Consider the following 20416-nt stretch of genomic DNA (forward strand, 5'->3'; position numbering starts at 1 on the left):
CCATAAGCAAAATAGAAAGACTAGCATCACGTCAGAAGGAGCTTAACAATAATTACAGGGAATTAGTATCCAGAATACATTAAATAAAGACCTCCTGTAAATCTATAAGCAAAAGTCAGAAAGCTAAATAGGCAAAAGCTCTTCACAGAACATGTGAACAGGGGAGTAATGGGAGCCCTCATCCATTACTGGTGGATACACGTCCACAGGAGGACAAGGAAATATGTGTAAGATTGTTCCTTGAAGTAATGCTGAATCAGTTGCAAAAGTAAAAATTACTTTGGATCAAGAAAGTAAACACTGGGCTTCCCTGGTGGCCCAGTGGTTGGGAGTCCGCCTGCCGATGCAGGGGACACTGGTTCGTGCCCCGGTCCAGGAAGATACCACATGCCGCAGAGCGGCTGGGCCCGTGAGCCATGGCCGCTGAGCCTGCGTGGCTGGAGCCTGTGCTCCGCAACGGGAGAGACCACAGCAGTGAGAGGCCCGCGTACCGCCAAAAAAAAAAAAAGGAAGTAAACACTGCCCCTCATTAGGCTGGACAGACATAAATTAAGGCACCTGCAAAGTTAACAGGAAGCAATGTTTCTCCCTAGGACAAGCTGTAAATTTTCATCAAGAAGCCCTCTTAGAGTGATTGCTGCTTTCTTCCTCACCGAGAAAACTTTATCTCTAAAATCATAAACCATCGTAAACTGTGCCCTTTGAAAGTGTATCAGTAAAAATGAAATATCTCACTCTTGCCTGGGGGATCTAAATGACTTTGACTCAGAGAAGCAACCTCTTTTCCAACCCAGGGGCAGAGCTTCAGGTAAGGAGTGTCCGGACACAGCCTTCCACAGTCATCTTATCTTTGTAGTTTCTTAGGAAACCAGACCCTGGACCCACTTGGCATTCTGGACCTGATATTGTTCCCTTTGCACACAGCCTTGTTGTGCTATCAAAACACTGCTTCATGTAAAGTTCACCCAAATTTACCTTTCACCTAAATACTTTAATTATTGATCTCTTCCTTTGGACTGATGACCCATATGCTTTCTCAGGCGTTTACCTTCCCTCATTGCAATGAGTCAATAAATTGAACGTTGTTGAACTACAGATGTGCACCTGGTGAGGGATAAAGTCTCTAGGCTGATTAGGCTAGGAATAGTAAAACCAAACAAAACTCAAAACTAAAAACAAAAAAAAAAGCACCAAATATCTAACAATCAGCATAAATTATGATGTATTCATAAATTGAACAGTATACCATAGTTTAAATGAATGAGCCGTATCTATGTTCATCCATATAGGTAAAACCTAACTTTGAGTTTTAAAAAAAATGAGTTAAAACAGTGTTACATCTTACCTATCATTCATATGAATTAAAAATAAAACAAAAAATAAATAAAACAAAGTATCTGCTGTAGACTGACTGAGGTGTCCCCTTGAAATTCATAAGTTGAAACCTACTCCTCAGTGTGATGGTGTTTGGAGGTGGGGGCCTTTGGAAGGCCATCAGGTCATGAGGGGGAGCCCTCGTGAATGCGATTGGTGCCCTTACAAAGAGGCCCCAGGGATCTCCCTTGCCCTTTCTGCCATGTGAGGGCACAGAGAAAAGATGGCCGTCTGTGAGCCAGCACTGGGGCCCTAAGGAGTCACTGAATCTGCTGGTGCCTTGATCTTGGACTTCCCAACCTCCAGAACTGTGAGGAATATACTTCTGTTGTTTACAAGCCACCCAGTCCACGGCATTTTGTTATAGCAGCCCAAATGGATTAAGACAACATCACTACATGTAGTCTGTGTAGTAAAGCTATAGATGCTCTGAGTAGAAAGACACAGGATGAATTAGAGCCGTCTCTCCTTGGGCTGGGAGGAATGGCTAAAGGGAGTGGGACTGATGTACTGGGGCTAATGAATAGCTGATAACAATGTTTTCTTTCTTTTGTTAATTTTTTTTTTTTTTCTTTTTGCGGTACGCGGGCCTCTCACTGTTGTGGCTTCTCCCATTGCGAAGTACAGGCTCCGGATGCGCAGGCTCAGCGGCCATGGCTCACGGGCCCAGCCGCTCCGCGGCATGTGGGATCTTCCCGGACCGGGGCACGAACCCGTGTCCCCTGCATCGGCAGGCGGACTCTCAACCACTGCGCCACCAGGGAAGCCAGTGGGGTGCTTTTGACAATGTAGATTTCAGGCTTCCCACTATTTCAGACTCTCCAGGGGGTGGGCTCAGGGGAATTTTAACAAGCCCTTCAACTCCTAATTTATCCCCCCCATCTTTCCCCTTTGGTAACCATAAGTTTGTTTTCTATGTCTGTGAGTCTGTTTCTGTTTTGTAAATAAGTTTATTTGTATCATTTTTTAGATTCCACATATGAGTGATATATGATGTTTGTCTTTCTCTGTCTGACTACTTCACTTAGAATGATAATCTCTAGGTCCATCCATGTTGCTGCTAAATTTTCAAAGAACTAGATTTATGTGATACGTAAGGACTGATTTATGTGCTGCATCATCGACTGAAAAAAATGCACAACCTAAAAGTTGAGAGTTATGTTTTATTTGGTGGACATTCTGAGGACTTCAAGCCCAAGACACAGCATGTCAGATAACTGTGAGAGACTGCTCTGAAGAGGTGAGGTGGGGGGCGCCAGGATACATAGGAGTTTTTGCAACAAAGACCAGGTAGATGGAACATCAAAAGATTACTGTTGATTAAAGAAAACCAGATACTTCAAGTTAAGGGATTTAGTGCTTTTCTGTGTATGGGAAGATGCAAGAGTCTGAGGTCACTGAAGTCATTCCTTTGATGTGCACCTCAGCTCTCTGCGGCCAGTGTCCTGTGTTTTCCCATCCTGAGTCCCCTCAGGGTGCACTGTCAGGGGTGGGGGGTGGCTGCAGCGGGGTGGCTGTAGCAGGTGACTGCTAGATGGGGGGCATCCTGTTTCTAGCCTGAGTTCCCTCAGGGCTCACCATGGGGGCAGCTGCAATATGATGGCTTGATGGCAGCAACATCCTTTGTTTACTGTTATGGCAGGCAATATCTTTCTTTCACACATTTATTTCTTCTGCTTCCCAGACGTCTACTTTGTTTCTTCCCAACGTCTTTACTGCCTAATTCATTTATTTCCACGTTTTCCTGTTAAAGTAGTGGGATACTCCACTTTGCACTATGTGATCTAAAATTCTTGCAACAATACACTTAGGAGGCTGTTTCCTCTTAGTTTCCCCCCACCACCGTCACTCTCTGTGCTTCAGGTCAGCTCCGCCTCAAGACCCCCGGCGTCTGACGCCAGGGGGGGTCAGACGGGCTGACGCCAGGTCCAGACATCCATCATCGCAGCCCGCCCACCCGCGCAGAGGAGGCGGTGGGAGCTCCCGGCCAGATGCGCCGCGGAGCCCTCTGTGGAATGTAGTTCTAGAGCGAGCAGCGCTATGGGATATGTAGTTCTGAGCGGACACTTGCGCGGCCCTGCGGCGTCAGCGTCGCGCCCCGGGGGAGAGGTCAGGTGTGGGGGGCGGCGTCCGCGTTTGCGGGGGGCCCGCACAGCCGTGCGGCCGAGTGAGGCGGCCAGTGAGGGTCGGATCCGGGGGTTCTTGGGGTGAATGGCTGAGGACTGCGGAGACTGGGTGATTCGGATCCGCAGGTTGCGGGCCTGGAGCGTGACAGCTGCGTCGGGCGCCGTGCGGGCTTGGGGAGGCGAGTACCGGGGCTGCGGGGGTGGGTGATTGGGACGAGCTGGCGTGGGGAAGGGGTTTTAAGTGATTGCGGACGTGCGAGGGCCGGTGTGTGGGGATCCGTGGGTCCGCAGACAGTGACTGGACGGCTGTAGTGGTAAATGATGTGGGGTGCGCAGTACTGGTGCTTGAAGGTTACCTGAGTCGGTCCGAAGGCGTCAGTGATGCGGCACCTGGACCTGGGGTGCCTTCTGGAGGTCGGTGACGGCGGCCTGTGTGGAGAGCAGAAACTGGGTGCCTGCTGGGGTCGGCAGAGGGCGACGAACTTGCTGTTTGGAGGAACCATGACCTTTAATGTTTGTGGGGTGAATGATTGGGGTTCGGTATGGTTTGGGGATGGCTGGGGTTTGTGAGAGCTCTGTGAATGGGGAGACCGGATCTCATTGTTGGGGGGGAGAATTTTTCTCAGTAGATTACTGTGCCGTAGGGACGAGTGGGTTGGGGGCCCTGTGGGGGTCAGTGCTGGGGCGGGGAGTGCGGTGTGTGAAAATTATAGGCTCGTGGAGGAAGCTTATCTTATCCCTGGTCGAGGAACTAAGATCCCACATGCCGCGGGGCAACTAAGCCCACACGCCACAACTAGAGAGAGAAAACTGGCACGCGCCACACCTGGAGAGAAGCCCGAGCGCCACAATGAAAGATCCCGCGTGCCTCAAAGAAGATCCCGCGTGCTGCAACTAAGACCTGATGCAGCCAAGTAATAATAATAATAATAATAGGACTTCCCAGGTGGCGCAGTGGTTGAGGGTCTGCCTGCTAGTGCAGGGGACACGGGTTCGAGCCCTGGTCTGGGAGGATCCCACATTCCGTGGAGCAACTGGGCCCGTGAGCCACAACTACTGAGCCTGCGCGTCTGGAGCCTGTGCTCCGCAACAAGAGAGGCCGCAATAATGAGAGGCCCGCGCACTGCGATTAAGAGTGGCCCCCGCTTGCCGCAACTAGAGAAAGCCCTCGCACAGAAAAGAAGACCCAACACAGCCAAAAATAAATTAATAAATAAATAAAATTTTAAAAAATAATAACAAACAAATAAATAAACAAATAATTTTTACAAAAACATGAAGAAGCCTGTGGGGGTGGATGATTTTGATTTGGCCAGGATGGGCCACGTGGGTCTGAGTGGGAGTCACAGGGCTGGTTGGGGGCGGCCTTGGTGGAGTAAGTGATGAGGGCCTTACGAGTGTTTGCCCAGGGTGTGGGATTGAGCGAGGGGTCTTTGAGGGTAATGATTGGGTGGCCTCGAATCAGTGATTGGAGACATAGGACACCTGGATATCGCGTGTTGGTTGGTCTGGGGGCTAGTGAATGGACTATGGAGAGAAAGGGGTGGGGGGAGCCTGTGGACGTGAATCATTGAAGGGCCTCGGCAGCTCATGTTTAGGGAGACCTTCTGGGAGTTGATGGCCGGGGGACCTGGGGAGGTAATGCATGGCAGGGGCTCAGGGTGAGGGGTTAGGTATCATTTGGGGGTTAGTGGCTGAGACTGATTGGGTGGCCTCTGATAGGCCAAAACAACAGGTCTATGAGTATATTTATTGGACTGAAAAAAAATATGTATATAAAAATATGTTTTCACTATATAGCATTAAAGCCAGTTCACAAAGTTAGAAAGACTATAAGATCACGTTTTTGTTTCTACCACCCTTTGAGAAACTACTTACCTTGAAGTAGCGGGATTATGGGTAATTGCTTCTTTATTTAGCTTACATGTATTTTCTGATTTCTCTATAATCATATTATGCAATAATAAGAGCACTAACTAGCATTTATAAAATGTTTGAGTGCCAGTCTCAGTTCTAAGCTTTTTACACGTATTAACTAATTTAGAACACCCAAGAACATTATGAGGTTAAAATGAACTCTGTTGTATTTTGAGGAGAAACTGATGCAAACTATTCACTTAATGAATTGTTGGATTCAACTTCCTCTTTTATTCATGATTTTAAAAGTGAAATTGATGTTCTCCTTTCCCATTTGCTATATGTTACACACACACACACATTCTTCGTCTCTCTTCCTCACTTACTTACTTTCAGAGAGAATGATGGAAAATGCCCAATTTTCCAGGCCACCCGCCATTGTGAAGAAAATCACATTCTTCCAACCTTCCAGAGTGCTGTGCTGTGGAAGCTTGTGTGAGACAAGGGTTCTGGAATTCAGAGGCAGCCTTTCAGAGAGCATGCACACTTGCCCTCACCCCTCCCTCCACCCACGTGCAGTCCTGTGTTTGGACCGTGCTTCTTCTCTTGCTCCCACGTAAGGACAGGCCAGGCCAGAGGGCCCGAATCCTCTCCAGCACAGAAAGAAGGGAATGTGGGCCCCTTCGAGCTGAAGAGTTGATGGGGACTCCAAGGCAAAGACAAGATTCTGATGTACACATTCAAGCTCCAGAAACCCTTCTCATAATCATTCTGTTTTCCACTTCTTATCTTAAGGGTCCTTAGTGGGCACTTTCGTGTCCATATTACCTTTAATTCTTATAAGCATCCCACGTGGACTGTGTTTCCATCACCATTTAAAACAAAACAAAACACACCAGGCTTAGTGAAGTGAAGTGACTTGCTTAAAGTCACATGGCCAGCAAGAGACAAAGCTCAGACTGAACCTTATTTGTTTTATTCCATATCTCATGTTCTTTGCCTGAAACACATTCACTCCCAAGCACCTAATTAAATGTTTTGTACCAAGGGGTCTTGAGATATTTGTAGAGGACCTGTTAAGTCTCACAGATGATCATGGAATTCACAGGGCTTTTTGGAGTTTTTGCAGAGCTCTTGGGTTAAACACTGCTACTGGGACTTCCCTGGTGGTGCAGTGGTTAAGAATCCGCCTGCCAGTGCAGGGGACACGGGTTCGAGCCCTGGTCCAGGAAGATCCCACAGGCCGTGGAGCAACTAAGCCCGTGCACCACAACTACTGAGCCCACATGCCACAACTACTGAAGCCAATGCACCTAGAGCCCATGCTCTGCAACAAGAGAAGCCACCACAATGAGAAGCCCGCACACCACAACGAAGAGTAGCCCCCGCTCGACGCAACTAGAGAAAGCCTGCTCTCAGCAACGAAGACCCAACACAGCCAAAAATTAAAAAAAAAAAGGCACTGCTATTAATGCTGTGGGGTACCCTCTGCATACTCCAGTCCTTGTTAGCTCTGTTTAGAGTCTATAGAAAACCCAGTCTGGGCTTTAAATGAAGGTCAGTTTCCAGCAAGATAGGGAGATTTAGATGCCAAAGAGTATGCCTCAACTAAAGAGAATTTAATTTGCTACTGATTCAACAGATTCCAGTTTCCATGAACTAATCGGCTTATGTGAGATGGAGGACGCCCAGGACCAGGGATTCATCCTTGGTGAAGAGTCCTGACCAGAGCCCTCTAACTTGAGCATTATGACAGAGTCCAGAAGATTCACATGATAGGGCAGAACCTAGATTTGCTGGCCCTTTCCCAAGAGTAGCAAAAAATGACCAAGTCCCAGGTGAGTAACTTATTTATTTATTCCTCAATTGTGGTTTCATACAATTCACCCATTTAAAGTGAACAATTTAATATTTTTTAGTAAGTTTAGAGGGTTCTGCAATCATCTACTTGTGCAACCACAGTCTAATTTTTTTTTTTGAAAATGGCACATTTTTAAAATTATGTGGAAACTAATGTGCCATTTTTTAATTAATTAATTAATTATTTTTGGCTGCCTTGGGTCTTCGTTGCTGTGTGCGGACTTTCTCTAGTTGCAGTGAGCAGGGGCTACTCTTCGTTGCAGTGTGCGGGCTTCTGATTGCAGTGACTTCTCTTGTTGTGGAGCACGGGCTCTAAGCACACGGGCTTCAGTAGTTCTGGCACACGGGCTCAGTAGTTGTGGCTCACGGACTCTAGAGCACAGGCTCAGTGGTTATGGCACAGGGGCTTAGTTGCTCCGCGGCATGTGGGATCTTCCCTGGCCAGGGCTCAAACCCGTGTCCCCTGCATTGGCAGGTGGATTCTTAACCACCGTGCCACCAGGGAAGTCCCTAATGTGCCATTTTTTGTTTTGTTCATTTTCCAGAGCATACGAACTTTTTCCTTTCGAAATTAGAGTGGAGGTTTATCATTCAGGTTTTCTCTAGAGCTGAGCTGAATTACAGTGAGTTTAAGTTAGCTTAGGCCCACCTATGATTAGCCCGCCCACTGCTCCCACTTACACTGCCTTTTGATCTTTTTAGTATTTGAACTGAGAGGGAGTTGGACTGCAGTTTCAGTTAATTTTGGTTCACCTGTGTGTTCAACTCTGGAAGACTCTTGGAATCCAAACATTGCAAAAATATGTAGGACTGTGCAAATTTTCTCTTTCCACCTGTTGAAAAAAACAAAAAGGTTAACATAGTAGGCCTGAGACTGCTGTCTTTGAAAGGGTGTTTGCAAGGCAGGCCTCTGGCAAGTCAGCTTGTGGAGAGTTCGCTGCACTGCCGTGACAGGCTCCCTGACTGATAAAGGGGTGCCAGTGGGCCCACAGAGGCCTTCTCCGAGGTTCCAGACCACCTCACTAAGGCAAGCATTGCAGTGAAGCGAGACCAAAACACGAATTTTTTGGTTTCCAGTGCGTATGAAAGTTATGTTTACTCTCTACTGTAGTCTATTAAGTGTGCAGTGGCATTATGTCTCAAAAAACAATGTACATACTTTAATTTAAAAATCCTTTATTGCCAAAAAATGCCAACCATCATCTGAGCCTTCAACAAATCGTAATATTTTGCAATAATCACATCAAAGATCACTGATCAAAGATCACCATAACAAATATAATAATAATGAAAAAGTTTGAAACATTGCGAGAATTACCAAAACGTGACACAGAGACCCAATGTGAGCAAATGCTGTTGGAAAAATGGCACCAGTAGACTTGCACGATACAGGGTTGCCACAGAGCTTCAATTTGTGAAAAACACAGTATCCGTGAGGGGCTGTAAAGCAAAGCACAATAAAACGAGGTCTGCCTGTACTGTATAAACAGCATGGTGTATGGTGGACGCCTGCTTTCCTTTTGGAAGCTGCTGTGTGACCAGCCTCCATGACACATCTTGCATGCTGAGTCTCTACTGGTCTTTCCTGGGCAGAAACATCAAACAAAAGTTGCTGCATTCTCTTTGCTGGGGTGGAGTGTGCTCTGTGTGGCCCCTCATAGGAGGGAGAGAGCACAGGTACCGTGCACACAGACTCCTCCAGCACCTGCCTCTTTCTCTTTCCTCACTGATCTGCTGTGTGTCCCTGCTGTGTTGCTATAATCCATCTTAGCCATGAGTACAACTGTGCCAAGTCTTGTGAGTCCCCCTGTGAATTACCGAGTGTGCGGGTGGCCTTGGGGACCCCTGAAACACCACTCTTTTACCTCTGCACTTTCTTGGCAAAATTCCAGAAGAATGCCATGAAAAACTGTTGGGCTAAACAATTTATTCCTGTTAGGGACTCTTCCAGATTCCAGCTTTTCCCATCAGTCCTCACCCATGTCTAAACTTGGTTAATTTCTTCTCATTCCTGTTAAGTCCCTCTGGCTTATGGCACCTTCTCCTCTGACTGACCATATCCAGAACAGACACCTGTCCCCAAGTATAGAATCTGCCACAGTTCTCTGATAACCTATAGAGAGCTTGCTACTCTCTGAAACTGAATTCCTCAAAACTTCCTTGTATCCATATGTCTCCGCTGGCCCTATAGAAAAGTATAATTAGTGTCCAGGTTCATGGGAGCAAGGGCCTTTTGTATCTTTCTACGTGTTAATTCTGTCTCCAATCTTAGATGACTCTTTGGATAGGTATAAAATTCTTGGTTGACAGTCATTTTCTCTCAGTGCTTTAAAGAAACTTTTACCGTCTTATGGCTTCTAATATTGCTGTTAAGAAATCTGTCGGTTTAATTGTCATTACTTTATGGGTAATATATCTTTCTCTTTAACTTCCTGTGGGATATCATGCCTTTATCCTTTTGTTGAAATGTTATGATTCCTGAAATTCACGTCTTTCACTTCTCAGTTGTTTTACCTTGGAATATTTCCTCTTTCCCAGTCTCTGTTTTTTCTTTGGGAATTCCTTTTGAGGTGAATATTGCACTGTCTCACTTTGTCTCTCTGCCCAATACCTGCTAGTTCATATTCCCAGCCTCTATGCTGCATTCTCTGTACATTCTTTGGGGAGTTGTTTTTTGTTTTTTTTGCGGTACGCAGGCCTCTCACTGCTGTGGCCTCTTCCGTTGTGGAGCACAGGCTCTGGACGCGCAGGCTCAGCGGCCATGGCTCACGGGCCCAGCCGCTCCGCGGCATGTGGGATCTTCCCAGACTGGGGCACGAACCCGTGTCCCCTGCATCAGCAGGCAGACTCTCAACCACTGCAACACCAGGGAAGCCCTGCCTGGTCATTTTTATAGTCTCTTTTTGCTTATTTACTTTTGTGATTCCCTAATTTATTTATTTAAACATTTCATCTAATCCTTTTATAGTCTGTATCTGATCATTCTAATATCTGATGTATTTTGGGCCGTAATCTGTTGCTTATCATTTGGGTGATCTTTTCCCTCATAATGGCTTCGTTTTCATGTGGGTTTGGTGATCTTTGTTTGTGAACTGTCAATAATATGTGTTTAATTTTAAGCTGGAGGACTCCTGACTGAATGAATTGGGGAACATTTTCTTCCAGAGACAACTTGTATTTGATTCTGCTAAAGTCCAGGGGGAGCTACCTACTACCTGGGACCCTTCCTACCCCCTTTTGGAATCCTGGTTTATTGTGTGAATCTAAGGTTCAGCAATTTTAGTACTGGCTCAAGGCCCAGTGTTCTGGTTTTAAAACTGATATCATCATTTATATTGAGGGAAAATGCTTTTTCCAACTGCTTAAAGTTTACCCGACTCCAAGATCTGAGAAGAGCACTCCACTAAACTTACAAGACTCCCTTTCCTACGAGCCACTTTATTAACATTAGTTTTACTTGAGAAATAAAATATTGCCTGCCATATCAGTAAATAAATGATGTCATAGTCAATAGTAGTTGCAGCCCTCCAAAGGTGAGCTGGTAAGCCCTGAGGGAGCTCAGGAAGGAGCAAAGAATACCTGCCATCCGGCAGCATCAGACTGCAGCCACTCCCATTGGTGAGCCCTGAGGGACTAAGAGTCCACATGCCAAAATAAATAAAACAAATAATAAACAAAGAACATCTTTAGTTTAAAACCAAGAAAAACCGGTTTGGGAAGCCTTATTTGTGGTCTTTGCTTCCCCTCAGTGGGTCTTACAAATGCTAATAAAAACATTAGAATAATTAATGTTACCAGGAAAAAAACCCTGTAAGAAAAGTCTAGATACTTTTTCCAGCAAGATAGAAATTTTAAAAAGGACTTCTCTCAAATGAATAAAGAAATCTTTAGATGGTTATTTAAAATGGGATAAATAAAACAGACATTTATGTGATTAAAAAACAATGTTTTGATATTACAGTACCCAAGGTTAAATGGGCCAAAAGGCATCCCTACTGGTCCTCAACATTAAAAGCCAAACAAGTCCACTCTATTTACCCCAGTTTAAATATATATATAAATATATATATTTAAAGGGCTGAAGAAAAAAACATTTACACTGAGCCCGTGCTCCTAGAGCCCATGCTCTGCAACAAAGAGAGGCCACCACAATGAGAAGCCCACTCACTGCAACGAAGAGAAGCCCCCGCTCGCCGCAATTAGAGAAAGCCCGCGTGCAGCAACAAAGACCCAACACAGCCAAAAATAAATTAAAAAAAAAAAAAAGTTAAGTGATGGAAGTTTATTGAATAGCTAGGTCATTCACACAAAAAATAAGATACTAAGACATCAGTTAATAAACAGAGAAACTAAAGGTATTTAGGACTATTAATGAATATGTTTGGTGCCACACTGAGATGTTGTCTATAAGAAAACAAATGTTTTTCGAAATTATCACTGACATTTATGTTCGCCAATCTACAGAATCCTAATGTAAAAGTTCATAATTGCTTATTTCTTAGTTTTCACTAGAATTTCAGGTTTTTAAGAGCTGAGGATTCTAATTTAAATATGTAATTAAAACTAATAGAGGCTGCTTCTGGTTCCCAGGCGGCCTGCTCCCCTTCTCTCTCTCCGGAGTGTACTTTCACTTTGCTTAATAAAACACGTGCTGCTTAAAGCTTCTATATGTCTCTTGATTGAATGCTTTCCTTTGGGAGGACAAGCCCTGAGGAATTGCTGTTCTGCCTATAACGTTTTGGTGCCGTGACTCAGATTGCTGCCAAGATATAGAGAAGCCCTTCTGCTCAAGCTACTTATGGTTTACAATATGGTAATTTACATCTGTGGGTAAAATTAAAACACTTTCTTTTCTCTCTGCCTGGTCCCTCCAGAAACTGGAGACCCTTGAGTTCTGAACAGCCTCATCAGATGGGCAACTGACCATCCATCCTCAAGATTCACCCTTAGGATGTATCCTAAAGAATTGGGCTAAGTTTGATCCCCAAACCTTGGGGAAGGAGCAATTAATTTTCTTTTGCAACATGGCACGTCCACAGTACAAGCTAGGAGGGGGAGAAATTTGGCCTGAATATGGGAGTTTAAACTCCAATACCATTCTCCAGCGTGACCTTTTTTGTCGAAAGTGGAGCGAGGTCCCTTATGTCCAAGTCTTCTTTGCCTTGAGGGAAAACCCCGAACTTTACAGGACTTGCTGGGTAGACTCTGCTGACTTGGCAATGCTTAATTTGCTTACCAAACCTCCCTCCCCCTCTCCTGGTGATACTAAGCCTTAGTCGACAATAAGCCTTGCCCATTGGAGCCCTCTTCTGGGGAAAAGAAGGAGCCTCTTACACAAACGGCCTCTTCCCCACTGTACCCAACGCTGGACGCCCCCACCCCCACCCCGCGCCGAAGCTTTGGCCCCTTACCCGGGGCCCCATAACTCAAAACTTTGCCCACTTCAGGAGGTAATAGGGCCCTCCGAATTTCCCATAAGGATCAAAGTTCCTTTTTCTATGCAGGGTCTCAGTCAGATAAAACAAGATCTAGGAAAGTTTTCAGATGACCCTGAAAAAAATCTAGATTAAGTTTAGGCATCTAACTATGACCTTTGAGTTAACTTGGAGGGATGTTTATATCATCCTTGCCCGGACACTCTCTCAGTCAGAAAGAACAACCATATACGAAGCCACCGCTCAGCTGGGAGACGGCTACCACGTGACAAACCCCCAACAGTTTCCCAGGGGAACTGTGGCTGGCCGTTCCCCAGACGGAACCCAATTGGGACTATAATACTTCAGTAGGGCTGGCAGCCAGGGACCACTCCCTCTTCTGCCTGGTTGAGGGAAAGAAACAATGTAAACTAAAACCTGTTCATTATGGGCAAGGATGACAGGGAAATCCCACTGCCTTCTGTGAGTGGCTGAGGGAAGTCTATAAAACACTTAGACCCAGACTCAGAGGCAGGGAAACTGGTTTTAAATGACCGTTGCAACACTCAAGCTGCCCCAGACATAAGGAGGAAAATACAAACGGTGGCCCTAGGACCTAGCACTCCTGTCTCAGAACTCCTTAGGGCTGCCTCCTCTGTCTTCTACAACCAGGAGAGAGAGGAGGAGAGGGAAAAGAGAAAGAAAAACGCAGGGCTAAGAGACAGGCCCAACTAGTGGCAGCATTACAGGTCCAGCAGCCAACTCCCGGTTGCCCCCAGGAGGCTTCCCCCTCAGCACCACCCCAACTCCCCTGGCAACTGTCATCGCTGCGGGAAACCAGGACACTGGAAGACAAACTGCCCGGAGACAAAAAACCCCCTGTCAAGGTACCTGGCATTGCTAGCTGGATCCATCACACCAGGGTCAAGCCACGGGTTGCAACTGCTGAGGAGAAGCCCTCCAAGGATCCTCCAGACAACTACACCTGTAAGCCCCTAGAGAACGTGAGGCTCCTCTTTAAAAAACAAACAGGTAAGTAGCTCCTCTTAAAACCCTCTTAACACAACATAGCTGGGCTCCAGTACTGGGCTGCTGCCTGACAATAGGACTTCTCATATTTGTAATTTGACTTCTCTGTCTTCCTCAAGAATAGGCCCCAAATTGTCATTTTTAACTTTTGCCTTGCTTCTCAGTTCCTGCCAGTCCCGAGTTCACTGATATAAACCCCTACCAGGGGGTTCTCAAGCAGGCACAGCACTTCCTTGTGGCAACCAGTTCTACATATTCCAGTTACTGTTGGCTATGCCTTGACAAATCTGTTAGGGGAAGTGGATCCGCCTATCTGACAACACCTTGGGGATAGGCTTTAACCTCAGCCAACTTAGACTATGTTGTACACAAGTGCCCTTCTGTCCAGATCCCCGAGGCTGTTTACCAACACTTGTTCCAATCACAAAACCAGCCTCAAGGATAGAGCCTCCCAAGAGTTTCACTAAAAAAAAACCCAAAACAAACAAACGAAACAAACATGGTCTTGGCTGTCCTGGCTCCTTCCTTTTCTGGGGCCCCATGCTTCCATCTTCCTTTTGCTCCTGTTCTGGCCTTGCCTACTAAACTTCCTAACTAAATTTGCCTCCTCTTGCCTTCAGGCAATGAAATTTCAGACGGTCCTCAGCCAAGGATATCAGCTCACCAACACTCAAGAAATGACTTCATTCTACATGGGACCTTTGGATCAACCCCCCAGGACAAGTGGACAGAGACCTGACATGACAGTCAGCAAGAGGAGGGACCCTAAACCCCTCTACATCCCTCTTCAGTAGGAAGCATTTCAGTATACAGTAGGAAAGTAGAATGCATGTTTTCAGTAAAGAGGGTACGAGGAATGGAATTACACTTTATTGGGGAAAAAAAAGAAAGTATGTCTTAGAGCTGGTTGGTTTTGGATGGGAAAATAAGGGATGAACTAATATGGAAACAGAAAGTGATGAAAGATTGTGGAAAGGAACCCTGAAGGGGGAAAAAAAAAGGTTTTATGCATGATCAGGATTAATTAAATTTAGAATGAAGTTAAGTAAGTGGATTTTGTTGTTAAGGAAGCCAGTGCAAGACTGGAATTTGAACGAAGTTTCTTAGAGTGCTCCTTTTTGATAACAGATTGTGTGAGTTTCTGTCCCCTTAAGTGACCTGTATTTGTTTTTTAAATCTTTTTGTGATTTTGCTTAAATGAATAAGTATTGCTTCATAGAGACCTATGATTCTGTTGTGTTTTAAAACCTTTTTGATATTTTTAACAAATTTCCCAGATATCAAAATCTAACTTTTAGCCTCCAACTGACTCTGGGATGCTTTGAAGGAACCCTGAAACATCTCAGAGAGAAATGCTAAACTCATTAAATTTATTTGTTATGTTAAAATACTTGAGAAGCATTGTCAAGAGACTGGAGATGAACCTTAGGTTACAGTATATGGATAAATGCCATTAATATAGATATCCCAAATTTTATATGGAATTCCTAACATCTGATATGCCCTGATATAATGTTATCAGTCATAAGTCTAGTTATTATCCTACAATGTTATATGTCACAGAAATATCCAAGTTTCTTGCCAATTGCATTGTACTCAAATCTTTAACCATGCTATTTTAAGTTTTGTCCTTTAAAGACAATCATTATTTTACACTGATGCTTTTACAAAATGAAGATCTTCAAGAAGACTCATAAAACAGATTTTTTTTAAACAAATATAAGTTTCTGATAGCCTCTAGATAATACCACTGAACTGGGTAGCAGTTCAAATAAACTGCTTTAATGACAAAACTCTAATGGACAACCTGATGACAAAACTCTAGTGGAAAACCTGATGACTTCATCCAGATCAACAGAAATTAATACATGGGACAAAATGAACTGATAAATATGGTTTATAGCTTTATGACTACTTGGAAAATACACTAGCTTTAATCTTTGTTTTCCAAAAAAACCTTTCCTGTCATGCCATGACCTACAAGTTGTATCCTAGTGTCAGTGCAATGTACGATGTTAATTTGAGAGATTGCTCTTCTGAAGAAGGTTTACAGTTACTTTGCCTGGACAGAAATAAGCTTAATTAAATATCGTAAAAACACATGAGAAATTCTTCAGTTAAAATGTTAATATAAAATGTGGGTTATGGCTAAATATTTGATTCTATTTTGAAAGCTATTTTTTGTTTCACAGTTTTCCTTGTTTTAATTCATCTAGGGAATTCCCTGGTGGTCCAGTGGTTAGGACTCCACGCTTTCACTGCCAGGGCCCAGGTTTGACCCCTGGTCAGGGAACTAGGATCCCACAAGCCATGTGGTGTGGCCAAAAAAACAAACAAAAAAACATAATTCACCTAAATATTTCACGCAGCGTGTTTGTGTCTGATATATATACATATACGTTACGTTCTTTAAGATATATACGTACACATATATAAATAAATAAATTATATATGTTATACATAAATAAAATAAAGATCAATAGTGTACTATTACACATAAAGAATTAAAATATTTCACCATGAATATTACTAATAATTAAAATTATATGGGAATAATAAATTTTTTACATTCTGTTGGATGCCCAAATTATAAAAAAATGATTCATAGGTTGTTTCATTGTAATTCACAGCCACATTAGTATTTTCATGTATACAGTAGGAACATTCAAAGTTGTTTGTCATATGATACTTCTGCATTTGTTAGAAATCATAATGTAGCACTAGACTCCTGAAAGCTATCAGTAAGATAGCTTTAAAAATCAGTCCTCACAATAAGAATGGAAAGAGTCTTACATTTACAGATTTCTAGAGAGTAAAATCATTCACCAGTTTTTGGTAATTGTTTTAATCTGTGTCCTTTGGAAAGAGAGACTAGGAAGGCATCTTTTAATAACCCACAGGTAGTTATCATGTTTATAATTAAGTGCATGAAAATATTTCAGAGCTATTCACTGAATTTCACAACATTTTGTTTGGTCATTATATATATTTTTTCATTTATATATTTATTTTATTTTTGGCTGCGTTGGGTCTTCGTTGCTGTGATGGGCTTTCTCTAGTCGTGGTGAGCAAGGGCTGCTGTTTGTTGCAGTGTGCGGGCTTCTCATTGCAGTGGCTTCGCTTGTTGCGGAGCACAGGCTCTAGGAGCACGGGCTTCAGTAGTTGTGGCACGTGGGCTCAGTAGTTGTGGCTCACAGGCTCTAGAGCGCAGGCTCAGTAGTTGTGGCACATGGGCTTAGTTGCTCCACGGCATATGGGACCTTCCTGGCCCAGGGCTCGAACCCATGTCCCCTGCATTGGCGGGCAGATTCTTAACCACTGCACCACCAGGGAAGTCCCTTGGTCATTATATTTTATATGCACTAGACTGCATGTGAATAGTTGATATTAGCAGCTAAAGTAAAAATTTATATATAATAAATGACACACTCAAATTGCATGTAAGTATAGAGAATTTAGAACAAAAATGGGGCATCAAGACATTCACAGCCTTCTGAAATCAGCCGTTCTGGCTGGGTTTGCTCTGCTGGACACAGTGGGCACATCTAGAAATCACAGACAATTTTATGCTATGTTAGGCCATATTAGTCTACAATATTCAATTTTTTATGATGAAGTAAATGAGTGCACATTTGAAAAAGGATGGATGCTTTCAAGGTATGTTTTAATATCCTTTCATTTCCACAAAATAAAAATACATTTTATGTACCCTATATTTATGAAGAATTTTTCAATATTTAAGTCCTCATTTTCAAATTTCAAGTAATTCACATAATTAATTGCATACCAAAAATATATTTGTCCCTGGTTAAAAAATACTTGATTATTTTAGCTACTAAATACTAAAGTTTGGTTAGTATCTACCAAACGTTTTAAATCTAAAACGTGGCTTGCATCTTAGAAAATGCTGACAAGTGTTAATACTATTGATTTTCAAGTTTTAAATAGTGTGTTACATTTTAGTGTACACTTTTCCTTTCACAGAACTGTGCAGTGTTAATTATTTTGGAAAAATGTCTCTGCACATGTGCTTATCCAGTTAGACCCTTTATGACCGTTCCCTTAATTCTTATAACAAAAATGGGACAAAGAAATTCTGCTATGCAGTTGATAAGCTGGTGATCGTATAACAGTTTTATAAAGTTGGATGATGAATTGGTCAGGAGCAGTACGACTGTGCAGGTGTGTCAAGGTCATTGATTTGACCTCGCTCTTGGCTGGGTTCGGTCCCTTCGGGGCAACAGCAGATGCCCACCTCCCACCCCCATCTCCCACCCCTGTGCAGTGATGTATCGCCTGACTTTGTTGGCCACAAATATCCAGTCACAAATTAGCCTCTTTACCTTACTTGCCAAAGAGGAGATATTGTTCTATAGTATGTGAAGAGCTGCAGGACAACAGCCTCTGAATTAGAATTTAAAATATGTTTTCTTCCTCTATATGGCAAGGCATGTGAATACACCCATTTTCCCTTGAAACGGCAATGTAAGTCAACAGAAAGCAAGAAATACATTTATACTTTTGTTCCATTTGCCTGGTTCTCTACAGTTTGAGCTGTAATAGAATTATTCTAAAATCAGCTTTTGATATAATATTGTTTTAAATTTTAGTAATTCATATTTAACAGCACTAATAATAGAACCGGTTAGAACCATGTACCAGTTTACTGCTAGAGGGATCATCTCCAGGGTTTAGTGATTGCTAATCCCTCTTTCATGTTATCCTTCTTGTTAAGTAACATTAAAGAGATAGAGAAGAAATTCTGGGAAACAAAGAATGTCGGACCTCCGGAGGGTGAGAAAAACCCTCAGTTCCAAAAAAGTTCCGGAAGATGAGAGGTGGCTTTCTGAAGACGAAGTGTAAACCCAGAGGGAATATTTTCCCCAGAGCACAAGCCCAGGGCACTCAGGTGAGAACAACCTGGGGCGCAGGTGGGCACAAGTGGGCGAGGTGTCACACGTGCTTTGCTCACTCATTGTCAGAGTCAGAGCCAAAGTCACTTTGTTCTGAGTTAAACTGCTTTTTCCGTGCTGTGAACATTTCGTATAAAATGCTTTTCATGTTTGAAATTTCCATTTTGTATCCGTCTCCCATCCTCCCGGATGTTCTCCAATGTGACGTGAGCAAGCTCTCGGGCGCCGACGCCAGTCTTTCCTGCCCTTGGCCTCTCCAAGTTGGCATCTGGCCATGAGGGAGGCTCGGCACTTCCCAGCCCCGAGCCCCGTGGGACTGACATTTAAGCAGTGACATCTGTTCTTATGGAGGGAAGGGTCAGGGTCAGAAAGCAGGAGACAACGGGGAGGGGCCTGAAGCCAGGGCTCCCTGGCTGCCTGGACACTGACCCTACCTCAGCTGAAGATCCCACATACCACCAACCCAGGGTCTCCTCATCCCCCAGTCGAGCTCCCTGTGGCTCCAGGATTTTCTTTCTTCCTTTTTTTTTTTAAATTTATTTATTTTTGGCTGCATTGGGTCTTTGTTGCTGCACGCGGACTTTCTCTAGTTGCGGGGAGCGGGGGCTACTCTTCGTTGTGGTGCACGGGCTTCTCATTGTGGTGGCTTCTCTTGTTGTGGAGCACAGGTTCTAGGGCGCACAGGCTTCAGTAGTTGTGGCACACGGGCTCAGCAGTTGTGGTTTGCAGGCTCAGTAGTTGTGGCTCACGGGCTCTAGAGCGCAGGCTCAGTAGTTGTGGCACACGGGCTCAGTAGTTGTGGCTCACGGGCTTAGTTGCTCCGCGGCATGTGGGATCCTCCTGGACCAGGGCTTGAACCCGTGTCTCCCACATTGGCAGGTGGATTCTTAACCACTGCGCCACCAGGGAAGTCCCTCCAGGATTTTCTGACAGGTGTTTCCTCCCCTCCTGCTTCTCCCCAGTACCAGATTTAAGAGCGGACAGCACGACAATGGCAGCGGATGGGATGCAGGTCCGCACCTCACTTCCTGCCCCTACTTTTCATTGAAGCGTGGGAGAAGGAGAAAAGCTGCCACTGAAATGCAGGAGCTGGTACCCTGAACCTGACTTTCCTGGGGGCCTCTAGTATGTCTACGTAAAACAGTACGTCTATATGCATCTAATCATATATCCACAACAGTTTACCGTCCAAACCTTGCTCTGTGTGCTCACGTTTTAAACATTCTTAAGAAACGAGTCTGTGTTGAAGCCCCAGTGAGGGCTGACACTGAACGGGCAGGAGGAACCCCGGCTGCAGGGCCGACAGCTACCCAAGCCCGAGGCTGTAGGGCTACACGACAGCCAGCACCAGGGCGGGGGTCGGGGTGGCTGCTGGTCCCTTGAGAGGGTCAGAACCGCCTCCTCATCCACGGGACTGCGGTGGGCTGTCAGGGGACCTCTGGCCGGGCAGGGGGCCCTGCTGCTGAGGCCTCCTTGGCCCCCCGGGGCAAGTGTCCTCCTGCCAGGGATGCTCTCGGGCTTGCCACTCAGCCTCCAGCTGTGCTGAGGCAGAGGCTGAAGGCCACGGGCAAGCCATAGGAGGCAGTGGCTGTGGCACTGCCTGCACTGCTTCTCCCTCGGGGAAGCAGCTCAGCACAGGGGTCACGAGATGGCTGCCCCTGCTGGCGCCCGCCACCAGCCCCAGCTGCACTCCGGCGAATGAGGAAGGGAGTGGAGTCCCTGCTGTCTGCTCGCACAGGCTTGGGGGGCTGGGAGGCAGGGGTCACCGGTCCCTTTGCCTCTGCTGTCGCGGAGCAGGGCCTCCAGTGCGTGGTCTGGGCGTTCACAGCGACTCAGCTCGGGC

At 45.0% G+C, this 20416-nt stretch overlaps 1 long non-coding RNA gene across 2 annotated transcripts in view; it reads right to left on the bottom strand.

The window, feature by feature from the left end:
* Positions 1 to 20416, bottom strand: part of LOC149747532 (uncharacterized) — a 35427-nt gene continuing 15011 nt past the window's right edge. Inside the window, exon 3 of one of the 2 annotated variants that reach the window (XR_016387444.1) lies at positions 1 to 8050. This is a non-coding gene — a long non-coding RNA (uncharacterized LOC149747532). The other variant, XR_016387443.1, reaches the window with a different exon arrangement.

This window comes from Delphinapterus leucas, chromosome 14 (assembly GCF_059928025.1).
Source record: "Delphinapterus leucas isolate spDelLeu-1000000601 "Yukka" chromosome 14, BTC_Dleu_Yukka2, whole genome shotgun sequence".
NCBI classification, from domain to species: Eukaryota; Metazoa; Chordata; class Mammalia; order Artiodactyla; family Monodontidae; genus Delphinapterus; species Delphinapterus leucas.